The sequence below is a fragment of the Sapajus apella genome, unplaced genomic scaffold (assembly GCF_009761245.1).
Source record: "Sapajus apella isolate SASKATOON/1434 unplaced genomic scaffold, GSC_monkey_1.0 scaffold5, whole genome shotgun sequence".
Lineage (NCBI taxonomy): Eukaryota > Metazoa > Chordata > Mammalia > Primates > Cebidae > Sapajus > Sapajus apella.
Genome location: NW_022436945.1, coordinates 43,354,156 through 43,377,128, shown reverse-complemented (window position 1 = coordinate 43,377,128; position 22,973 = coordinate 43,354,156). Strand labels below are relative to the sequence as shown.

Here is a 22,973-nt window from a genome sequence, read left to right as displayed (position 1 = left end):
CCCAAAAAGCCAACATGGGTGCAGTATAAGGAAAAGTGGGAACAGGTTGGCAGTGCCTGTGTTCAGAACGTGAAAGAAGAGGGAGTGCATTGCATCATTCCGTGATATCAAAAGGCAGAAACACAACCCACAAACAGAGCATAGATCCCATTTGTATTGCCTCCAACCTTGGAGTGAAGCTAATAATGGGAATAGACTTAGGGAGCTCTGGATGGATCTCTCCTCCTTTATAGGGCAAGGCTGAAATAAGGGATGAAAAGCAGCAACATTCCCCTTTCATCAAGAGTTTGGCAGATCCTATGGAATATTTAGAATATACTTATACCAAACGATTATTTGTTGTTTACTTAAAATTCCAATTTAACTGGATACTTTGTATTTTTGTTTGTTAACTCTGGCAATCCTAGACATGTAGAATAAGCGTACATGCACACACACACTTATCTCTTCTTGGGTCACAGACTCTGTACGTAAAATGTATGTCTTCATAATTGGAATAGTTTACATTGTCTTCAGAGCTGAATTCATCTTTAAAATTAGCCTGGCATCATCCTTGTTGCTATACATTTGCAAGCACCAGCTTCAAAGAGTCACTTCAAATCTTGCATTATTTCATAGATCTCACTGAATGATTGGACTAATATGTGAATGTCTTGGATTTAGATGATGCAATGCACCTTTGACACTAACCACCAAATGTTATGTTAGACTTCACAAGTTAGTGCAGTCCTGTACAAGGCTGCCCCCACTTCACATTTTAGCCACAAGTTCCAAGGTTTTAAAAACTTCCTCCCAGGAGCCCAGGACAAAGACTAAGTGTGTTTATGTGTTTATACAACATATGGGAAGCTTATAAATGACATTTTTAAATGGTTTTCTTTCAACCACTCTTCTTGATAAAGCAAGCTCAAAAAAAGATACTAAACTGAAAACATATTCAACTAAAAATGTAGACCATTGCAGCATATGAATCTCTACTTTTTAATGTTAATAAGAATCATAACAAATGGCAGCAATTTATTGAAAACTTAGATACACCAAGCACTTTACCTCATTGAAATATGCACCAACCCAATTCATCGGAAAAAGGACTGAGAGTTAGAGAGAGGAAGTATTAACCTATGGGAAGTTCATGGAACTAAGGCCCACACGTGAAATCCAGCTCACCAACTGTTTCTGTTAGGCCCAAGAGCTAACCACGGTTTTGACATTTTTAAATGATTGAAAGATGTCAAAAATAATAATATCTTTTGACATGTAAACATGAGATGAAATTCCAAGACTATAAATAAAGTGCTGTATTTTGAATGCTGTGTCCCCCCAGAATCTATAGGTTGAAACCTAATCCCCAATGTAATGGTGTCAGGAGGTGAGACAATTAGGAGGTGATTAGTTCATGCAGGCATAGCTCTTATGAATGAGTTAGTGTCCTTATACACAGAGGCCCCAGACAGCTAGCTGGTCCCTTCCACCATGTCAGGGCACAGCTAGAGGCTCCATCTACGAAACAGAGAGCAGACCCTGAGCAGACGCTGAATCTGCCAGAGCCTTGTTCCTGGACTTTTTACTCTCCAGAACTATGAGTAATCAATTGCTGTTGTATTTACACTACTCCGTTTATGGTATTTTGTTATAGTAGCCCAAACAGACAAAGACGTAAAGTTTTACTGGAGCACAATTATGCCCATTTGTTTATGTCTATAGCTGCTTTCACACTACAATGGCAGAGTCAAATGATTGCAACAGAGACTATGTGGCCTACAAAGGCAAAATATTTACAGCTGACCCTTTACAGAAAATTTGCTGACCCCTGGCAGAAGGGCATTTAGCCATTAGTGGGATTTAAAGTTGAGTTTCTCAGGCTCCAAAGAGAGTAATAGTAGCAAACCTCTATATTTTGTGTCTACTGTGCGCTGAACACAGTCAGAGCCATGTTTAAACATCTCATTTTAGCCTCAAAAATTATCAACATTTTTTTAGATAGGAGTGAGGTTAGAGACCTTAAGTAACTTACAAGGCTACCAAGCTAGCTCTGTGCAGCTCCATGCCCTCATTGCTATTATCCCACACCCAAACCCCATCTACTCCAGAAAAGGACAACGAGCCTCCTAAATTTAACATTGTCATTCCATCCACTGAAAAACTTCCCCTAGATGCTATAGTTTTTCTCTTTGTGGTGTAGGAACAGCAGGAAAACCTAAACTGAGGCTCTGACCCAGAGAAAGACAGCCAGAAAGACTGAACAGCCCCAAGACCGTTCATCCAAATGTTTTCACCTTTTTATTTCATTCTGAGAGCAAGGCTTCAGCAACCTCCAGCTGTCACACATTTGGTGAGAACCCAGAAAAGAAAAACTGATGTGATTGAAGGACTGAAGATAAATATCCCAGGTTCACAACAAAAAAGGCAGGGAAAACATCTATGAATATTTGAAAGATCATACGTCAAAAGAGAAAGGAAATGAGAAATTGCTTGGTGTTATCTGAGGAAAATTGAACACAGATAAAATGGAGCATCAAGAAGCATAAGCTATTTGGAAGCATAGAGAGTGTGCAGCACACTCAGCCCAAAGCAAGATTTCTCAGCCCCTTCAAGAAGGGATGGGGGCCGCCAAACTGGTCAGTCAGCCCCAGAAAGCAGAATGTTCCAGTTAGGATTTACTCCTTCTGTTCCATTAGAGTGCAGGTTCTTTCCTTGAAAACTTTATAATAGCAAGAAAGGGATAGATTGAGAATGACTGCTTCTTACCTTGCAGAGTAAATGAGACCGTCCCTCAGAATTCACATAAGCAGGTTAGATTGAGGTATGGAAGCATGGAGTCTGCAAAACACACTCTCCACTCACATGAAGTATCTCTGGTCCCCTGCACGGCTGCTTTGGGATGAGGAGAGGGGAGTGGAATGGCTGTACATGAGAGAAGAAGGAAGACACTTTGATGGAGTGAGGAACTATAAAGGAAGGCAGAGAAGAGCCATTGACCAGAGCTATGTTATTGCCCATTGGGATCCCTTGGGCGGGTTTTAGGTCCCACAAAGAGGAAGAAGATGGGCACAAGTAAATCTATGTCAGGAATCTGAGAGAATATGACTGAGATGAGAAGGAAGCTCCTTGCCCAGCCTCTGCCAGGACTCAAACTCAGATCTAGTGCTCCAAAATCAGAAGGCTTGGGAGTGCAGAGATGTCACCCTCCATGTGAACACCAATATTGTCATGACATCAGAGAACAGCAAAATTGCCTCACCAAAGGGTCTGCAGCAACAGGTATGGACAGGTAGAAGGCAGCTTTGGAGAGGAAGAGGTTGATGGATAGAAGAAGTGGATGTTAGTGACCTCAGTCAACTGACTATGAATCTGGAAACACTTCCCAAAATAAGGGATAGGATGCATTTGGATGAGGGGGGATCTAAAATCTCATTATTTTTCTCATGAGATAATATTGAACTAGTAGATATGGGAGCTATACCTATATCAAATAAATTATAATAAACATTTTGCAGCATTTTTCTGTTAATTTTCATTGCTTATCACTACACAATTTAAGAAACCTCTTTCTGGCAGAGGTTGCCATTAGCTTTTCTCATTTGGTCTTGCCTGAGCCTGTTGTTCTGTATTCCAGGCTCTTTCACAACCACACATGTAGGCTGCTTACTGGTATCAGAGACTTTCTCTCAGTCTCCTGTCTTCAGTTATTCAATGTTTATATTTTAAGTACAGCAGCTTCAACAACTGAAGTTCAACTCTAGACACACTCATTCCCTGACGTGCTTCTGCGGATGTTCTTGCAATAGACTTCGTTCTACTGTATGTTCTCTGCATAGAGCAACAGGCCTACTACTTAGAAAATATATTTTCTCTTTTTGCATGATGTCTTTTTCTGTCTCTTGCTTAGTCTGTCTCACTCTGTTCTGCATAACTTTGATGCCTCATGCTGCAAAATCAAATATGGATTTTTGGTGGAAAGAAACAAAGTTCCAGGCTTCCTATTATCTAGAAGAAGAGTTCACACATAGAAAAGTCAGTGACACCTAGAGTCACATTGTTAAGTGTCCCACAGCACAAAGCAGCCTGGGGTTTAATGATGAGCCAGATCTTGCCCAATACTAGTATCTGACACACATACTCTAAATGGTCAAGCCTTTCACAATACGAATTTTGAAATGTTGTATTTGAAATTGTAGGAAATAATCTAAAGCAATATAAAAGCTGCAGTTATTAAGCAGATACATTTTTCTAGAAACATTTTTAATTTCATTGCGTCTTCACAATAACTCTGTAAAGTGGGCATTACCCTCACTGTATAAAAGAGAAAGCAGAAGCGCAGAAAGCTTAAGAAACTAGCAAACTTTTCAAAGTCAAACTGAAGGTAGGAGTGCCAGAAACCTGGTGCCTCCATCCAAAGTCTGGCCTCATTACCCATTGCTTCATTGTCCAGCAAGAGAATGATAACATATTACATTTATCCACATTCTAAAATGTATACAGTCCAAGGAAATTTTTCACCTTTAATTATCTCAGGGCCATCCTGAAAGTACAAGGGCAGTCATTTGTATTAAATGAATAATTGAGTATTAAATATCGTCATTTTAATCTTTGTCAATTTGATAAAGATGCATGGTGTTTGATTTTAGCATGTATGTCTTCAGTTACTAATGAAATTTGACTTTTTTTTAGTATTAGCCATTAATTTCATTCTTTATTAAATTGCCTATTCATGTCCTTTTTACTTTTTTCTATTGTGATCTGAGAGTTTTCCTTACAGATTTTGAAGATCTCTTTATACAGGGAAACCATGAACCATTTGGCCATCATGTTCATTGTAAGTACTTTATCCCAATTTATCATTTGCCTTTTAGTTTTGAGTAAGGTGATCATTTACGTGCAAGCACATAGAATACTTGCACATTTGAATCCGTTTTTAGATTTGCCTTTGCAAACAATGTTCTTTTCGCTTTGTGCCCAATTTTCTCAAGAGTGGTAAGGTCCCAGTGGAATTGTGTTTCATTAACCAAACTTCCATAGATGGCTTTATAAACTAAAATACAAATTTACTAATTTACAATGAGGACTACACCATAGCAGTAACACAAGTACCACATAGGCAATTTGTAAGGTAAAAATCACTTTGCCCCATTGTGTTATATCTTGGAGTCCATATGTATTAATCAGTTCTCATGTTGCCAATAAAGACATACCCGAGACTGGGTAATTTACAAAGAAAAAGAAATTTCATGGACTCACAGTTCCACATGGCTGGGAAGGCCTCATAGTCATGGTGGAAGGCAAAAGGCACATCTTACATGGCAGCAGGCAAGAGAAAATAAGAGCCAAGCAACAGGGGAAACCCCTTATAAAACCATCAGCTCCCGTAAGACTTATTCACTACCATTAGAACAGTATGGGAGAAACTGACCTCACGATTCAATTATCTCCCACTGGGACCCTCCTACAATACATAGAAATTATGGGAGCTACAATTCAAGATGATATTTGGGTGGGGAGACAGCCAAACCATATTGCCATATTATCTCTGGACTTGTTTCTTTCTCTTTCTAACAGGGAAATAATCTCAGAAATGACTCAGAGTGACAGAGGTCATTCATAGCATAACCAGAAATGAGGATTCAAGTCTCCTCATCACTGTCTTTGGTTAAAATACATATAGAGAGATTAAATGTATGTTTGATCAGAACACAGCTCTTTATTGCACCAAGCGTGAAAAAAACAACACAAACATTTTACTTTGCCAAACATATATATCATTTAAAACTTCAAAAAATGAGGAAAACAGATGTAAAGTTGTCTAGGAAAGCAGACAACCTTCTGATTTGTTTGTCATCTTCTCCCTCCTCATCTTAACATAATATGTAGTATATCCCATGACAGCTCATAAAGTGTCCCACTGCCACAAAATCACTAGCTTTTATGGAGACAGTAATGAACATAAGACAACTTACTAGGAGTTATAAAAATGTAGACACTTCTAACATTAAAAAAACAAGTGGAGGTATTTTGTAAACCAAAAATATTCAAATGCCTTGAGAAATGGGGATGTTCGAAACCAAAACTACCGCATAAATATAGTATCTGCAGTTTTACCCATACACTATTTCTCTGGGATTTACAGCTATTCACCATTTTTAATACTCTGGGATTGACTTATTCAAAAATAGTTTGCAAGTGCTTTTGAGGAAGTCCCAATTGGCTTTAAAGGGGATAGGTGTGGAGGCATGAAGAAATGTGTACAAACAAACAGACAAGATTGTCCCCAAACAGCAACTGTCTGCCAGCTCCTTTTGCTTTGTGTTTTTTTAAGACTCTGCATGCCCTTGGTCAGACAAGTTTTGCTCACGTAAAAGTAAAAACGTTCTCTCCTTTTTCCGCTTCCATATTTCAAAGATTAAAACATTTCAGTCTCCTCTGAGTTCCAGGGCTGTGAAAGCCCCCTGGCATCTCAAATAGTAATATGGCTCACAGTGATGTGACTTAAATAGCCTTTTTAAAATCTAATCTATAATACTATGCTTATTTACTGTTCCTTGACAGGTACCAGACCTAATTGAAAAAGAGTTTCTCCAAACATTCAGTATTCTGAACGTCAAGTAAAGATAAGAAAAAAGTATTAAAGGATTAAGGGCAAACAGAAAATGAAGATGAGGGCAGGACAGAGAAAATTAAAATAGCAAGGAAGTGAGATTCTAAAAAATGGCATTTGTGAGGGACAAATGAAATTATCCTTAACTCTATCTATCACAGAGTAGGATTTCTGCAGTGTTTAAGACAAGTCCTTCTTCTGCTCTGTGGTGACAAGTTTTACCCAAGTGTTTCTTATTCTGAGTGGTACTAGTTAGCACTTATATTTCTACATGTTATTAGCAGCTGTCCAAGACAGCTATGTAAAATGTGAGTGCATCATTTTCCTGTGGAAAGAACAATGCAGGTAGCTTTGAACCATGCTGTACAGCAAAAAATTAAAAAACAGAATTCAAACTACTATAAATGGTTCTTTTATTTCCATTTCTTACTCCCTGTTCACCATTGATGTAAACATCTTCAAAAAGTACTTATTTACAAAAGCCTCTTTCCTTCATTTTCAAAGAAAGCATACTTTTAAATTCTTGGAAAGGCTTTATAGAGAACCCTGAGACTTTCTCAATTAAAGCATCCGTTGAGCCCAAATGGGAACCATTGCCAGTTGCTGGGTTCTAGACAGCAAAGTATTACCACTCTTTGAGATTAGCAAGGAAATAGCAGGCATAATGCCAGATGGAATATTACACCTTTTTGGCCCCCAAAAGGGATGTTAAGAGCATACTGTTGAAGAATGAAGACAGTCAACTTTTAGCAAAGAACTCACAAACACTGCCTGTTTTGAACTAAAATGTGTTCCCCAAAAATTTGCATGTTGAAGCCCTGTATCCCCCAAAGTTCATGAGTTGGAAACTTAAATTCCCAATGCAACAGTCTTGAGAGGTAGAACCTTCAAGAGGTGATCAAGTCACAAGGGCTCTGCCTTCCTGAATAAATTGATGCCATTACAGTGGAAGTGGATTTGTTATAAAAGTGAGTTTGGCCCCTCTTGTTCTCTCATGCACTCTCTTGCCATGTAACACCTTCTGTCATGTTGCAGTGCAGCAAGAAGGCCCTCACCAGATGCAGGCCCCTTGACTCTAAACTTCCCAGCAACCAGAACTATAAGAAATAAATATTTGTTCATTATAAATTACCTAGTCTCTGAGAATCTGTTACAGTGGCACATAATAGACTAAGATAAGCCCTAACCTCCAATGTGGCTGCATTTGGAGGTAGGGTCTTTAAGGAGATAATGAAGGTTAAATTAAGTCAAAATGGTAGGCCCCATTCTCACAGGACTGGTGTCTTCATAAGCAGAAGAGAGCCCAGAGATCTTTTTCTCTCTCAACACATGGAAAAAAGATCATGTAAGGACGCAGCAAGAAGGCACCTATCTATAAGCCATAAAGAAAGGCCTCATCAGAAACCAAATTTCCAGCAACTTAATATTAGATAGATTTCTAGCATCCAGAACTATGGGAAAATAAATTTCCCCTGTAAAAGCCATCAAGTCTGTTTTATTTTGTTATGACAGCCCTAAAAGATTGCCCAAAATGCAAAGGAATTTATCTTTCTTTTTAATAGAGAGGTCCAAGGTAGATATGATTACCATTATATGCTTGAGAATATTACCCATTTCCTGAAAATCAAAGCCTCTCCAGCAGCCCACCTACTACATACTTACAGAGCATATGTGAGTATGCCAGTGACTGTCAAAGTGTGGACCCTAGACCAACAGCATCAGCATCACCTGGAAATCTGTTAGAAATACAGATTCACAGTCCCCACCCCAGAACTAACTACTGAATCAAAAATCTTGGGGTTGGAGCCCAGCAATCTGTATCTTGACATGTCCTCCAGGTGATTCTGATGCTCACTGAAGTTGAAGAACCACTACTATATGCAATGCTGTTTTTAAATCCCATTTGAGCACAGAAAACGTTATTGTGATTTAAGTATAACACGCTTGGCCAGAGCAAATAACTTCAACTCTACTATCGTTAATATATTGCTTTACAGCAATGCTGTAACAAAACCTTTTGAGTATTTTATAACAAACCTTGGAGAATCTAGGAAGAAAAAGCAAAAATGCATAAATGCAAGATTTTTCATTCAATTTCAGAGGTATACTAAACATACCTGAAGCCTGTCCACCTAACCCAGGAAAGGAACATCGGCTTTATCTTTTTCTGATCTTCATAGTAATCTGCAAACTCGACAGGATGAGTATTATAATTTATAAAAGAAGTCTTTGAAGTTCACAAACCTAAGGTTCTTGCCCTAAATCTCACAGCTCGTAATAAGCAGAGGGAGCTCATATCTGGGGCTCTGCCCTTTCTTCAAACTCTTTGCTTTGTATTTCTCTCCTCCTCCTGACCGCTCCCTGATTTAGAATGCTATTGGTAGAAGCTATAGCAATTGGCCGGATTTGGAAAACAAAACAGAAATGTTCTATTACTTGGAAGCAAAAGCATATTGTTTCTCGTGAAATATAAAGAAGGTGGGAAGAAAGCTTTCAAATATCTCTTGGTAGATGGTTGGGGGATGCAGACTAGGTCATTCAGTGCAGTTTTTCCTGAAGCCTCATTCCTGTCTCTAGATAACTAAACCAGTCAATGCAGTCGAATTCAGCTAATATAAAGAAATCAACCATATGGGCTATCAAAGACTGAAAGTTTCCATATTCTACTTATCAGTTGTTACACTGGCCTAATATAAATCCTTAGTACTGAGGTGTATCTTCAATTCAATTTTGCAAGCATTTATCTGTCAGCCATTGTGTACAAAGCACTGTAGGTGCTAGAGGAGGATATCAAGAGGTACAAGGGATTGTCTCTGCTTTCAGGAAACATACAAATAGCTAGTGAACTTAAGAATGAACAAAGACACCATCTGATTAGGTGGGCCTTGACGCATTATCAGCATGACAGCAAGGATCCAGAAAGAACCTAGCTTCTTGGCCATGTATTCCTGACTATAATCAAATACTCCATGTTGCCTTGACCCCTGGACCTCCCAGTTTGCTGCATCCTAGGATTAGACTTCTGGTCTCCACAGGGAGGCTACAGAAGCCTCTGCACCAAAAACAGAAAGCTACCCAGCTATTGGAATCTCTTCATTCAGTCACCATAGGCGTCTCTGTGTTCACATGACTTCTCAACAGACACCCTAATCGCTGCTATCTGATTAGCCCCTGCACTGTCTGTCTGTTTGCCTCTCTCAGACCATCCTCTCTAACCTTCTCAGCAACATTCTGTAGTTGTATTTCTCACTCTTTCTTTCTCTTTTCCCCTCCTTCCCACCTTCCCTCCCTCCTTCACTCTCTCCTGTACCGTCAATTTTTCACTCTCAATCATATCATTCACATCACCATATGGCATACGGTACCATCTCCCATCTTTAAAAATTCTCTCTTGACCTCATATATTCCCTAGAACTACCATCCCATTCTGTATTTCTCTTAACAGCAAAATTCAAAAAGTTCTAACCACTCTGTCTCTTCTCATTCTCTTTTGAATCTGCCACCTCAGTTAGGATTTAAACGCTAATACTCCACTGAAGCCTTCTTGTCAAAACTATCAACCGTTTCCATGATGCAGAATCCCATGATCACTTCCCAGACCTCACCTTATTCCATGCGTCTCCTCCCCTCACCCTCTCCAGTTTCCTTTTCCTTCACTGGTTGCTCCTCATCAGTCTCCTTTTCTTGTTCCTTCTTGCCTTCCAAACACTCAGACACTGGCAGGTGGCAGCATTCAGTCTTTGAACTTCTAATCTATTTGCATTCACCTCCTGGGTGATCTCATCCAGGTCTATGTCTCTAAATAGCATACATATGCTGTTTTCTCCTAAATGTTTATCTCTACATCTTCCCTTCTCCCTTGACTTTCAGTCACTTATTTAGCTTCTTACTTGGCATTTCCATTTGGCTAGCTCATAACTTTCTCAAGCTTAACATACTCAAAACAGAATTATTGATTTCTAACCCACTGACACCACCAAACTTACTCTTTCCATTGTCTTCACCTTCTCGGTAAATATCAACCCCATTCTTCCAGTTGCTCAGGCCAAAAGCTTTGCTGTCACCTTTGACTCCTCCCCCTTTCTTATATACTACCCTTACTAATTTATTAGCAAATTATCTCAGCTTGGTTTTGGAGATTTATCCAAGATCCAGCAACTTCCTATTATGTCCATGGTTACCACCTAGTTAAAACTATCTGGATTATTGTAACATTGTTGTAAAATTGTCACATTTATTCTGTAGCCTCCTAATGTGCCTCCACACTTTCACTCTTACTCCCAACATGGCTATCAGAGTAAAACATCAGGCATATTATGTCACTACTCTGCTTAGATTTCTCTAATGACTTTCTATCTTGTTCAAAGGAAAAGCCAAAAACCTCATTGAGAAAATCATAAGAAAGGAAAAATACTTTTGCTATTCGTTAAATTCAAGTGGGTCATTATAAAGGTCTGTATTCTCAGTGTCATCACCTTGAATTAGCTGAAGAGGAAGAGAAGGAATTGGTCTTGCTGTCTCAGGAGCATCAGAGATGGAAAATAATCCATGTGTAAGTGGACCTGCATGGTTCAAACTCATGTTGTTCAAAGGTCAACTGTACAGCTATTATTACATAGTAAAGCCATTATAACATTTCAAGAAATCAAGTCCTCTAACACTCAGTCCAATTCTTTTCCTCAAACAGAACAAAATATTAATCTCCAGTATTATTGAGTCAGCAATCAATCGTGAAATCCAATTTTTCAATCTTCTTCAAGACTATGGCTTAAAATAGTGTGACTCCAAATTATACTACTAAAGGTACCCAAGTTACGTTCTAAGTTTGGTACAGGACTGAGAACTTAATTGCTGCTTTCTGAGAAGGAAATGGGAAAACAAGAGAGGAAAAAAATGGAGCCTTCTAAGATTGTGACGTGGTAAAAGCCCCATAAAACTGCATACCTCAACTCGGCTTTCTGGCTTTCTGTTGAAACTGCTCTCTATAACCCAAATGTGAATAAGTAATTAAGGACTGTAATTGCCACCCTATCCGGACAATGTGTAAACAAGTGCTAATCTTGACTTTTGTAAACAACTTAAGTAACAATCAGAATGTCAAAAAGTCCCCTAGCCCTCGGAATGTCCGGAGCCCTTCACACTCATTTCCGCCCAGAAGGTGATTTACAGAATCCACTAGCCCTTGGAATGTCTGAAGCCCCTCACCCTCACTCCCAAGGTGATTTTTACAGGTATAAAAGGTCTTGACACCCTCTTTTCGGGGCCATGGGTTGGAGAGACGTGAGTCCCCCATGGCCGCCAGCAATAAAGACCCTGCAATTTGGCATACTTTTGTCTTGGTGTTGAGTTTCTATGCTCTGGCCAGTACAACAAGGTGATGGAATGCACACTCTCAAACACACGAATGTGAATGCACTAAATGCCTAGATATTTACAAAATACCTTTGAATACATGAATATATATTTTTAGGGCCTACCGCACTCTTCAGAACAATAGAAACTACGCTCCGAAGGAAAAGAGGAAATCATCTCAGCTGTGTCTATTAATAGACTTCAGGATTGAAGTCTCCCATGTAGTAAACACAGCCAGTTTCTCATGAAATTTATAGGACAAGAAGTTTAAAAGACAATGGCACCTGCAAACTAATGTAAGGAACTAATTAAATGTGCCCACATCCCACTTAAAGCCTCTCCGTGGTTCACCATCACTTGAAAGACAAAGCTCACACTCCCTGTGGCATCTCTCCCTTTCTACCTGCGGCTCAGTCGTCATCCTTGTCACTCTTCACTTCCTAAATGTCAGCCTCCAGGCCTTCACGTCTGCTATTTCCTCCGCCTGGAACATCCTCGGAGAAAACAAAAATGAAAATACAACTGCTTCAAGCTCTGGCAGAAGCAAGGTGAGCTTTTTAAGGTGAAGAGATTATTTTAAGATAAGAAGGGGAAACTGTGCTTATGGTTTGGAGTAAAAAAAATCTGCATTTCACAATCAAAGCATTTAGCAAATGATGGCATGTAAGGTTTATTTGAAATACACAAAAGTAGAAATTGATTGCCATGATGCCAAATATAGGGTAATTCAAAAAGAATTGAATGCTTTCAAAATTATATTGCTCAACCACCCAGATTATAGAAACATGTAGTTTACAAGTAAATTGTATCAAGAGCCTTGCTTTGTACTCCTCTTCCTCACAGTCATGAGGGCATAAAGGACTGCAACAAGGTTGCCATTCTACCCTCTAACTAAAAAGATGGCATACTAAAATGTGCTTGGAATGAACTGGACTGCAGGATTCGTGTATGCCTTGCGACATGAGGGGTGTACCTTCTTGAATATTTGTGAATTATAGAAATGACTGTCACAGTTCCTTTATAAATTGGTTCTGAACAAGTCTCATTGTACAACCTTGTTACTGGGTAGCACATTTTTGAAAGAGTACAATTCTTTTTGAATGAACACACATACACTCGCGCACATATATGGACTAAAAGAAGCTATGAAAAAATAATAGTTTTGTGTTAGCAGGGTTTTAAATTTTTTTAAATCCTTGATTTTTCATTGTCATAGTAAAATCATCTTTCTAATATAAGCCACAGACCTAAGTCCTGCCATAAACTAGCTATATAATTTTGGGCAAGACACTTAAGCTTTCTTAGCTTCATTTAGAAAATTGGGATCATGATTCTGATCTCACAAGATTGATATGAGGATCAAATGATATATTTTGTTTGAAAGTACCCTATAACTATAAGGCATGATACCAAAATAAATTATTACTATTATAGTATTAATATGCAACTATTCTCTTCCCTTAGAAAGATGCCCTTCCTGATATCCCTAACTAAAGTAACACAACCCTCCACCAAAAAAAATTCACCTCCATAATATCAGCTTTACTTTCCTCAGAACTCTTCTCACTCCCAGAAATTATTTGTAATTAGTTTTGATGTTTATTGTTGTTTTCCACTAGAATATAAACTTTATGAGGGCAGGAGTTTTGTCAGTTACTGGATCCCTAGCTCCTAGAAAGCATCCAGCACAAAATGGCACTCAGTATGTTTCTGTGGGAAAAGGAAAGGAGGGAGCAAGATGGAGCAGTGGTACTTCCAAAGACACTTCCAAAGCAAGCATCTTCAACACCTATGTATATGCAAGTGTAATTTTCTCACATCATCAAGAAAAGATTAGTAAGAATGGTCGAGGAAGAGCAAAAGCATAGTAGATAAACTAGAAGGAATTAACTGGGAAGCTTTGATTGGAGATTTAATTTACCCCCAATCATCCAGAATTCAGTACTGAATTCAAAAGAAAACTATATAGTTTATTTAAGGGAAATAATTTTAGTGCCATCTCCCGTAGCTCAAATCTATTTTCTTATCAGAAAAGGAAGAACTGTGAACTCTGCTCTGAAGTTGTTGTTTAGTACAATCATCCGATCCTGATATCCTTTTCTACTAGTCTAAGTGTTTGTGTTTGCTCATTCCTCTCTAGCGGATTTTAAAATCCAAATCACTGCAATAATTCACTTTTTATTGTTCTCTTGCTCAGCTCCAACACATGTACAGTAGTAGTGTTCACTCTTCAGGGGGATAATGGCATTTTTGGAGATTTTACTGTAGTCATTACTCTTGCTTCTTTATTAAGAGACTTGACTTTAATCTTCTGCTTTAGCTATGTGGTTTATCTTATGAATATTAATATACAACCCAAAGGGATCTATCCAGTGAATATGAATTAGAGAGAGCTTTTTTTATACTGAAGAAAGAGAAAGCCATTTGCTGGTATGCACATCTTTCTGGGGTGTACAAGCTCTAATTTAATCAGCATGTAGTCATCATGTACGCCAACAGCACTCCAGGCCACGAAGTAATTGAAATGATTCAAGCTTGTTTAATAAAGTAATTTCGATTATAGCAGGAGTTGAGTCAGAAAATGTCAGCTGTACAAAGTTTATGCTGCCTGGAATCAGCAATAGGGCACAAAATGTTCACATATAAAGTGCCTCTGAGCGAATGAGTTGTACTTTTTTAGGCTTTGAAATATCTTTGTTCACGTGAGATAAACTTATCTAGAGTGACCTATTAGTCAAGAAGGCCAGATTTAATTTTGTCCTGAAAAACAGTGTAAAGAAATTTACTTATATCTCAGGACTTTGCACTGAAGGAGTCATAAAGTTCAGGCTCCTTTCTCTAATATAATTAGCAACTGAGACTCACCACAGTCTCCACCACTCTCTAATGCCTCAAACCAAGTCATCATTTATGTTTGGACCCTCTGATGATGTACTCTGGAATTTCCTTTAAAATGCTGGAAAGGAAATTCCAGAGGTTTTTAGTCGAAAATATGAGTGCATAATAGGCATATTTAAAGTCATTTTTCCATCACCAAGTAATGTAAATCATTTCAACAGTTTTCAATCAGTCTTTCATAAACAATGAACTTTAACACTTTTTCTGTTCACTTTCTTTCCTTTCTTCTCTTCCATAATTTGCTTTACCCTTGCAGCCAGCACCTCTCTGCACACACTTTACTCATTCAAAGGCCTGAGTTGTCCCCAAAAATATTTAATCCCCAAATTAGTATTTTGTTATTGTTCTTCTTCTTTTATTTAGCTTCTTCTTTGATTCAGAGAATTCTTTGTACGTACAGAAGGCTTGCTTAGGTCCTACCCTCCCAGCATTTAGTGCTATTCCTCGCCCATAGCTGTTGAGTAGAGAGAAAGTTGGAGCAACGTTTCGCAATTCACAATCATATGACCCAGAAGGTCTTATTAAATCTTTTCTATTTCAGTTCATCTATTCTCCTCCAAATAACACCTTGATCACACTTAGTTTAGGTAGATTTCATTAATGTAAACAGTAATCTATTTTAGATATGAAGCAATAGTTGCCTTGAAAGATTACGGGATTCTTGCTGGTCTTGTTGACATTACTACTGTTGGAAACATCCTTTGGTCTCGTTCTGGGAATCAATATCCATGGACATCAGAGAGGTCTGTTATTATGCCAAAGGAAGATAATTAATATCTGTTCTAAAAATACACTGTTTTATGCTTCCTTGGGGACTTCTACTAATCAGACATGCAGTGCGATAATTCATGTCTAATGAATGTTTCAAATATACGTGTGTTCATCCAGCATGGCTATCTAACATCTTACTAGAGTATGTAGGGGAATTAAATATAATTTGACTATATTTTTGAGAAATGCAAAATTCCCTCTGCAGCTGAGTAACAGGATTCTCAAGTGAAATTTCTTCATATAAGTTTGAGCCATTTAGTCTTTCCTATAAACGCATTTCCAGACATACATTGGAAGCTCATGGGATTATATAAGTTAATATAAAAATATTTGCTTTCTGCACAACTTTTAGTTTAATCTTTCTTTAAAAATCCTGCTTCCTATCCCTCATTGATCTGCTCTGAACCCAGTTAGTAATACTCTCAGTTGAAAACTATAAAGAATAAAACGTTCGTGGTTTATATAGTACCTTCCCTTTATCATCCTCAAAGGAGTGTGTAAATGCAAGATCATTATGACATTATGAGTCCAACTTTATAGAAGGGGAACTTGAGGCTTAGGCAAGGGTAAACAGCATAGCCAAGGTCAGGTTGAGTTTGGAAGAACTCAGTCCTCCTAAATTTTAATTTGCCTTATTACCCAGAAGGCCATGCTGCTGCTTTAGTGAGGAAAATATGCTTTCATAAGTATTGACACTAAACTTTCTCTGTTTAGCACTTCAGAAAGAAGAGAAGTGAGGCTCTCTCAGGTCCTCGCTTCCAAGGTGATAAAGAAGAGAAGGAACAATACTGAAGCCAAAAAGGGCTGCAGCCACATGCAGCCTTTTCACTGTATTAACTGTGTTCAATGTGTCCCCAAGGACAAGGTCATTAAGTTCTTTATTCAAGATGTAGTAGAAGCCACTACTGTCAGGGACATTTCCAAAGCAAGGATCTTCGCTGCCCATGTGCTTCCCAAACTGTCAGGAAGCTCCATTGCTGCATGGCTACAGCAAGGTAGTCAGAAATGGATCTCCTGAAGCCAGCAGGCCTGAACACCTTCTCATCTAGATTTAGAGTGGCTGCTGCTGCCCCGCAATGCCCACTGAAGCCTGCGGAAGGAGCTGAGTCCTTAAAGACTGAAGAAATCTATCCTCTGGAAAAAATCAAATGGAAATTATGCTTTTAAAAAAAAGAAAAAGAAGTGAGAAATGAAAGGTTTGAATTCTTTTGGAATGAAATGCTTATGACAATGGTATTCTTTGCTTAAATACTCTAATTTTTATATCATTTCAGAAGAAATCCTTTTATATTCAGAGGATTTTTGATGTGCTGAGCTAATGATAGCAACTCCTTACTGAATAGTAATATCTACTTCTGCTTTTTTTATGGCTGTGGAGAGAATAAATTTTTTTTAACATGACATGAAAAGCTTCTGAAGGGTAATAGTTGAAATCAGAATAAAAACGCAGACAAACTGCTAAAATTGTGAACAGGCAAACCATGTAAAAAGAGTCTTTTCAATGTGGATCTTTCCAAAAAAGAAAATGCCACCAAATTAAAAAGTAAAACAAAATTGTTTCATTTCTGGTTCAGTCATCCCCAAAGTTCTATGAAGTGTGTAGAATGGGTACCCTGCCCAATTCTTCTGGGACAACTGAGGAGACAGAGAAAGCAGCATGACGTGTGGCACTCACAGAGGTGCAGGGAGAGAGTGCCAGCCTCTCCTGTCTTCCATCTGGCTTCTCAGAGTTAATGAGAATTCACTGAGGCCTGGGGAGGTCTTCATCCAGTTTCTCCAGCTGCAGGTAATATTAGGTTTCACACAGTCTAACACAACATTAAATACTGCTTCAAAAATGACATCTCAATATCAGCCAGCTCTCTGCTATTCCATAAGCATACATGCTGTTGGATGAAGTCACGAACACAGAGGCTTTATAGTCTCTAATAGTGATGGGGGATTTATCATCATAATAGCGATGGAGAATAAAACTAAGTTCTGTAATTTCCTGCAATTGACATTTGTTATGATTTGAAGACATATCATCTGATAATCTACAGACTACTCTGAGTCATAATCACATTCTTCAAACCACCAGCTTCATCCACTCACAGCAGAAAACTCCAACTTCTGCTTCAAAGAACATAAGGTCAATGACATCCAACTATGCGGTGGCTCACGCCTGTAATCCCAGCACTTTGGGAGGCCGAGGCGGGTGGATCACGAGGTCAAGAGATCAAGACCATCCTGGTCAACATGGTGAAATCCCGTCTCTACTAAAGCTACAAAAAATTAGCTGGGCATGGTGGCACATGCCTGTAATCCCAGCTACTCAGGAGGCTGAGGCAGGAGAATTGCCTGAACCCAGGAGGCGGAGGTTGCGGTGAGCCAAGATTGCGCCATTGCACTCCGGCCTGGGTAACAAGAGTGAAACTCTGTCTCAAAAAAAAAAAAAAAAATTTTTCTACTCACCATCTCCCATACACACTCTACACACAATCATGTAAACTATCTGCATCCACACTCAGTCATACTTCCTAGTTTCCCTATGGGTGGAAAATTTTTTCTTCCTTTGACCAGAGGAGCACTGAAGCCTGTCTTTCTAACTAATGTGGGCCACAGCACAGCACAGCTGCCTCACGAAAAAGTGGCCAGTTTTCCACATGGGTCCCGGGCCCCTTACTCCTTACCAGGCAAGGCCTCTAGACCTGGGACCCCAGCACAACCATGCTGCCCCGGCCTAAACACTTCAGTTGGTGCTGGCTCTGCGTTTCTCTGGGGAGGAAACTCCAGAAACAACCAACAGACCCTCTCCCATTGCAGCTGCAGTGGTACGAGCCTTACTGCCCTCAGGCTAGGGAAGGGACAAAGGGCCTCACAGCAGCCATCACACAGAGTGGAGCCCAGTCTCTCTTCCCTGTGAGCCCCCACCCACTATGTCTCATCAAACTGCAGAGCAGTTGCCTCAGCCCAGCTACTGAGCATTACTACCGCTAGTGGCTCTGGTTCCCTGGAGTGGAGCTTCAAGAGGCAACCAACGGCCCCCTGCCATTGCCAGTGCAGCAGTTCTGCCCTTGCTGCCCTTAGGAAAGGAACAAAGAGCCTGAGGGCTTTACCTGTGCCTCCAGCACACCACAGTCACCATATAAGAAAGAGTCCAGTCTCTCCTCCCTGTGTGCATCTGACCCCCTGCCCTTCACCAAGCAGAGCCGCGAGGCTCAGGCCCGCAGTGCAGCTGCCCCACTCCCTGGCTGAACATTCCCATTGGCCACAGATCTTCATTTCTCTGGGGTGGAGCTCCCAGAGGCAACTGAAAGTCCCTCTGCCACTGCTGCTGGAGTGGTACTGCCCTTGCTGCCCTCAGGCTGAGAAGGAATGAAGGCCCTGAGTGCTTTATTCACACTTCCAGCATACCACAGTCTCCCTAAGAAGAAGGAATTCATCTATCTTCCCCTCACCCTTCGGCTCATCAACAGTCAGGGTCCCCGACTTAGGCCCAAAATGCAGCTGCCCCACCCTTGGCAGAATGTTCTGATTGGCAGCAGCCCTGCGTTTCTCTGGGGTGGAGCCCAAGAGACAAGTGAAAGGCCCTCTGCCTTTGCTATTGCCAAGGTCCCTGTCCTTGCTGCCCCCAAGCTGAGGAGGGAACATAAAACCTGAGATTGCCCCAGAACTGAGGGAATTTGTTACAAGAGGTCTTTAAGGAAGTATTAAATATGGAAACAAAAGACCATTACGGGCCACCACAAAAACACACTTAAGTGGATAGACCACTGACACTATAAAGCAACTACACAATCAAGTCTGCACAACAACCAGCTAACAACATGATGACAGGATCAAATCTGCACATAGCAAATTTACCTTGAATGTAAACAGGTTAAATGCCCCAAGTAAAAGGCACAGAGCAGCAAGTTGGTGACCTAAACTCAATACTTGACCAAATGGATCCAATATACATCTACAGAGCTCTACATCCAAAAACATATATTCTTCTCCTCTGCACAGGGCACATGCTCTAAAATTAACCTTGCAATTGGCCATAAAACAATTCTCATAAAATTACAAAACAAAATGAAACCCTACCAGCCATATTCTTGGACCACGACACAGTTAAAATATAAATCAATACCAAGAAGATTGCTCAAAACCATACAATTATGTGAAAATTAAACAATCTGCTTTTGAATGACTTCTGGGTAATCAATGAAACTAAGGAAAAAATCAAGAAATTCTTTGAAATTAATAAAAACAAAGATACAATATACCAAAATCTCTGGGACACAGCTAAGGCAGTGTTAGGAAGAAAATTTATAGCACTAAACACCCACATAAAAATTTAGAAAGTTCTCAGGTTCATAACCTAATACCACAACTTGAAGAGCTAGAAAAACAAGAGCAAACCAACCTCAAAGCTAGCAGAAGACAAGAAATAACCAAAATTGGAGTTGATCTCAAGGAAATTGAGACAGGAAAAATCATATAAAAGATAAACATAACCAGAAGTTGATTCTTGAAAAGAATAAATAAGAAAGGCTGCTAACTAGATTAATAAAGAATAAAAGAGAGAAGAATCAGCAATGACAAAGGGGACATTATTAACATTTTTCCCTTTAAATAAATACAAAATACCTTCAGAGACTATTATGAACACTGCTATGCACACAAACTAGAAAACCCAGAAGAAATGGATACATTACTGGAAACATACAACTTTCCAAGACTGAACCAGGAAGAAATTCAAACTGAACAGACTAGTAATGACTTTCAAAATTAAATCAGCAATAAAAAGCCTACCAACAAGAAAAAGCCCAGATCCAAATGGATTCACAGCCAAATTCTACCAGAGGTACAAAGAAGAGCTGGTACTATTTCTATTGAAACTATTCCAAAAAGTTGAGGTGAATGGATTCCTCTCTAGCTCATTCTATAAGGCCAGCATCACCCTGATACCAAAACCTAGCAAAGACAGAGCAAAAACATAAAACTTCAGGCCAATATCCTTCATGAACATGGATATAAAATACTAGCAAACTGAATCCAGCAGCACATCAAAAAGCTAATCCACCACAATCAAGTAGGCTTTATCCCTGGGATGCAAGGTTGGTTCAACATATGCAAATTAATAAATGAGATTCATCACATAAAAAGAACAAAAAATGAAAACTATGTTATCACCTTAATAGATGCAGAAAATGCTTTCAATAAAATTTTGCACCCTTCTGTGTTAAAAACCTTCAACAAACTATTAATAGGTATTGAAGAAATATATACCTCAAAATAATAAGAGCCACCTGGACAAGCCCATAGCCTACATCATACTGAATTGGCAAAAACTGGAAGTATTCCCCTTGAGAATTAGAACAAGACAAGGATGTGACCACGCATTTCATCTGTGCCGCAGCATGTTTGCTTTTCAATTGGGAACTCCTGTTTCTCCTTGCCTCGAAATGGACCCCAACTGCTCCTGCTCGCCTGGTGGCTCCTGCTGCTGTGCCGGCTCCTGCAAATGCAAAGAGTGCAAATGCACCTCCTGCAAGAAGAGCTAATGCTACCGCTGCCCTGTGGGCTGTGCCTAGTGTCCCCAGGGCTGCATCTGCAAAGGGACATTGGACAAGTGTAGTTGCTGTGCCTGATGCCGGGACAGCCTTGCTCCCAGATGTAAATAGAGCAACCTGTAAAAACCTGATTTTTTTTTTTTACAACCCTGACCCGTTTGCTAGTTTTTTTTTCTATAAATTATGTGAATGGCAATAAATTCATCTATTCTGGAAAAAAAAAAAGACAAGGATGCACACTCTCAACATTCCTGTTCAACATAGGACTGGAAGTCTTACCCAGACCAATAAGACAAGAGAAAGAAATAAAGAGCATCCAAATAGAAAGTGAGGAAATCAAAGTATCTCTGTTTGCAGGTGGTATAATTTTATATCTGGAAAACCCAATAATCTCTGCCCCAAAACTCCTATAATAAACAACTTTAGCAAAGTGGATACAAAATCAATGTACAGAAATCAGTAGCATTTCTGTACACCAATAACATCCATGCTGAGTGTCAAATCAAGAATGCAATCACATTCACAGTAGCCACAAAAAAGAATAAAATACGTAGGAATACAGTTAACCAGGAAAATGAAAGATCTCCACCATGAAAATTACAAAACACTGCTTAAAGAAATCGGAGATTACACAAACAAATGGAAAAACATCCCATGCTCATGGCTAGGAAGAATCACTATTGTTAAAATGGCCATACTGCCCAAAGCAATTTACAGGTTTGATGCTGTTCCTATCAAAGTACCAATAATATTCTTCACTTAACTAAAAAAACTATTTTAAAATTCATATGATACCAAAAAAGAGTCCAAATAGCCAAAGCAATACAAAAGAAAAAGTGAGAGGCATCACATTGCCCGGACTCAAACTATACAACAAGCCTACAGTAACCCAAACAGCATAGACCTGGTACAAAAACAGACACATAGACCAATGAAACAGAAGAGAGAGCCCAGAAATAAAGCTGCACACCTACAACCATCTGATCTTTGACAATGTCAACAAAAACAAGCAATGGGGAAAGGACTCCCTATTCAGTAAATTGTGCTGGGATAACTGGCTAGCCATATGCACAAGATTAAAACTGGCTCCCATTCCTTACACCATGGACAAAAGTAAACTCAAGATGATTAAAGACTTAAATGTAAAACCCAAAACTACAAAAACCCTAGAAGAAAACATAGGAAATACCACGCATTTCATCTGTGCTGCAGCATGAAGACCCTGGACAAAAATTTGACAAAGATGCCAAAAGCAATTGCAACAAAAACGAAAAGTGACAAATGGGACCTAATTAAAAAAAAGAGCTTCTTCACAACAAAAGAAACCATCAACAGAGTAAACAGAACCCACAGAATGAGAGAAAATATTGGCAAACTATGCATCTGACAAAGGTCCACTATGAAGAATCTATAAAGAACTTAAACAAATTAACAAGCAAAAAACAAGTCCGTTAAAAAGTCAGCAAAAGGACATGAACAGATACTTTTCAAAAGATGACATATAAATGGCCAAAAAGCATATGGAAACATGCTCAACATCACTAATCATTAGAAAAATGCAAATCAAAACCACAATGAGATACCATCTCACAACGGTGAAAATGGCTATTATTAAAAAGCCAAAAAAGTAACAGATTCTGGTGAAGCTGAAGAGAAAAGAGAACACTTATACACTATTGGAAGGAATGTAAATTAATCCAGCCACCACGGGAAGCAACTTGGCAGTTTACTCAAAGAACTTAAATCAGAACTATCATTTGATTTAGCAATTTCGTTATTGGCTGTATACCCAAAGGAATGTGAATTGTTCTGCCATAAAG

General features: G+C 39.2%; 1 pseudogene across 1 annotated transcript; it reads left to right on the top strand.

Annotated features, from left to right (window-relative positions):
• The first annotated feature begins 20,938 nt into the window (after nucleotides 1–20,938).
• Nucleotides 20,939–21,302, top strand: LOC116546177 (annotated as a pseudogene). The gene has a single exon (XR_004266614.1). The product of XR_004266614.1 is annotated as a metallothionein-1X pseudogene (transcript).
• The last annotated feature ends 1,671 nt before the right edge of the window (nucleotides 21,303–22,973 follow it).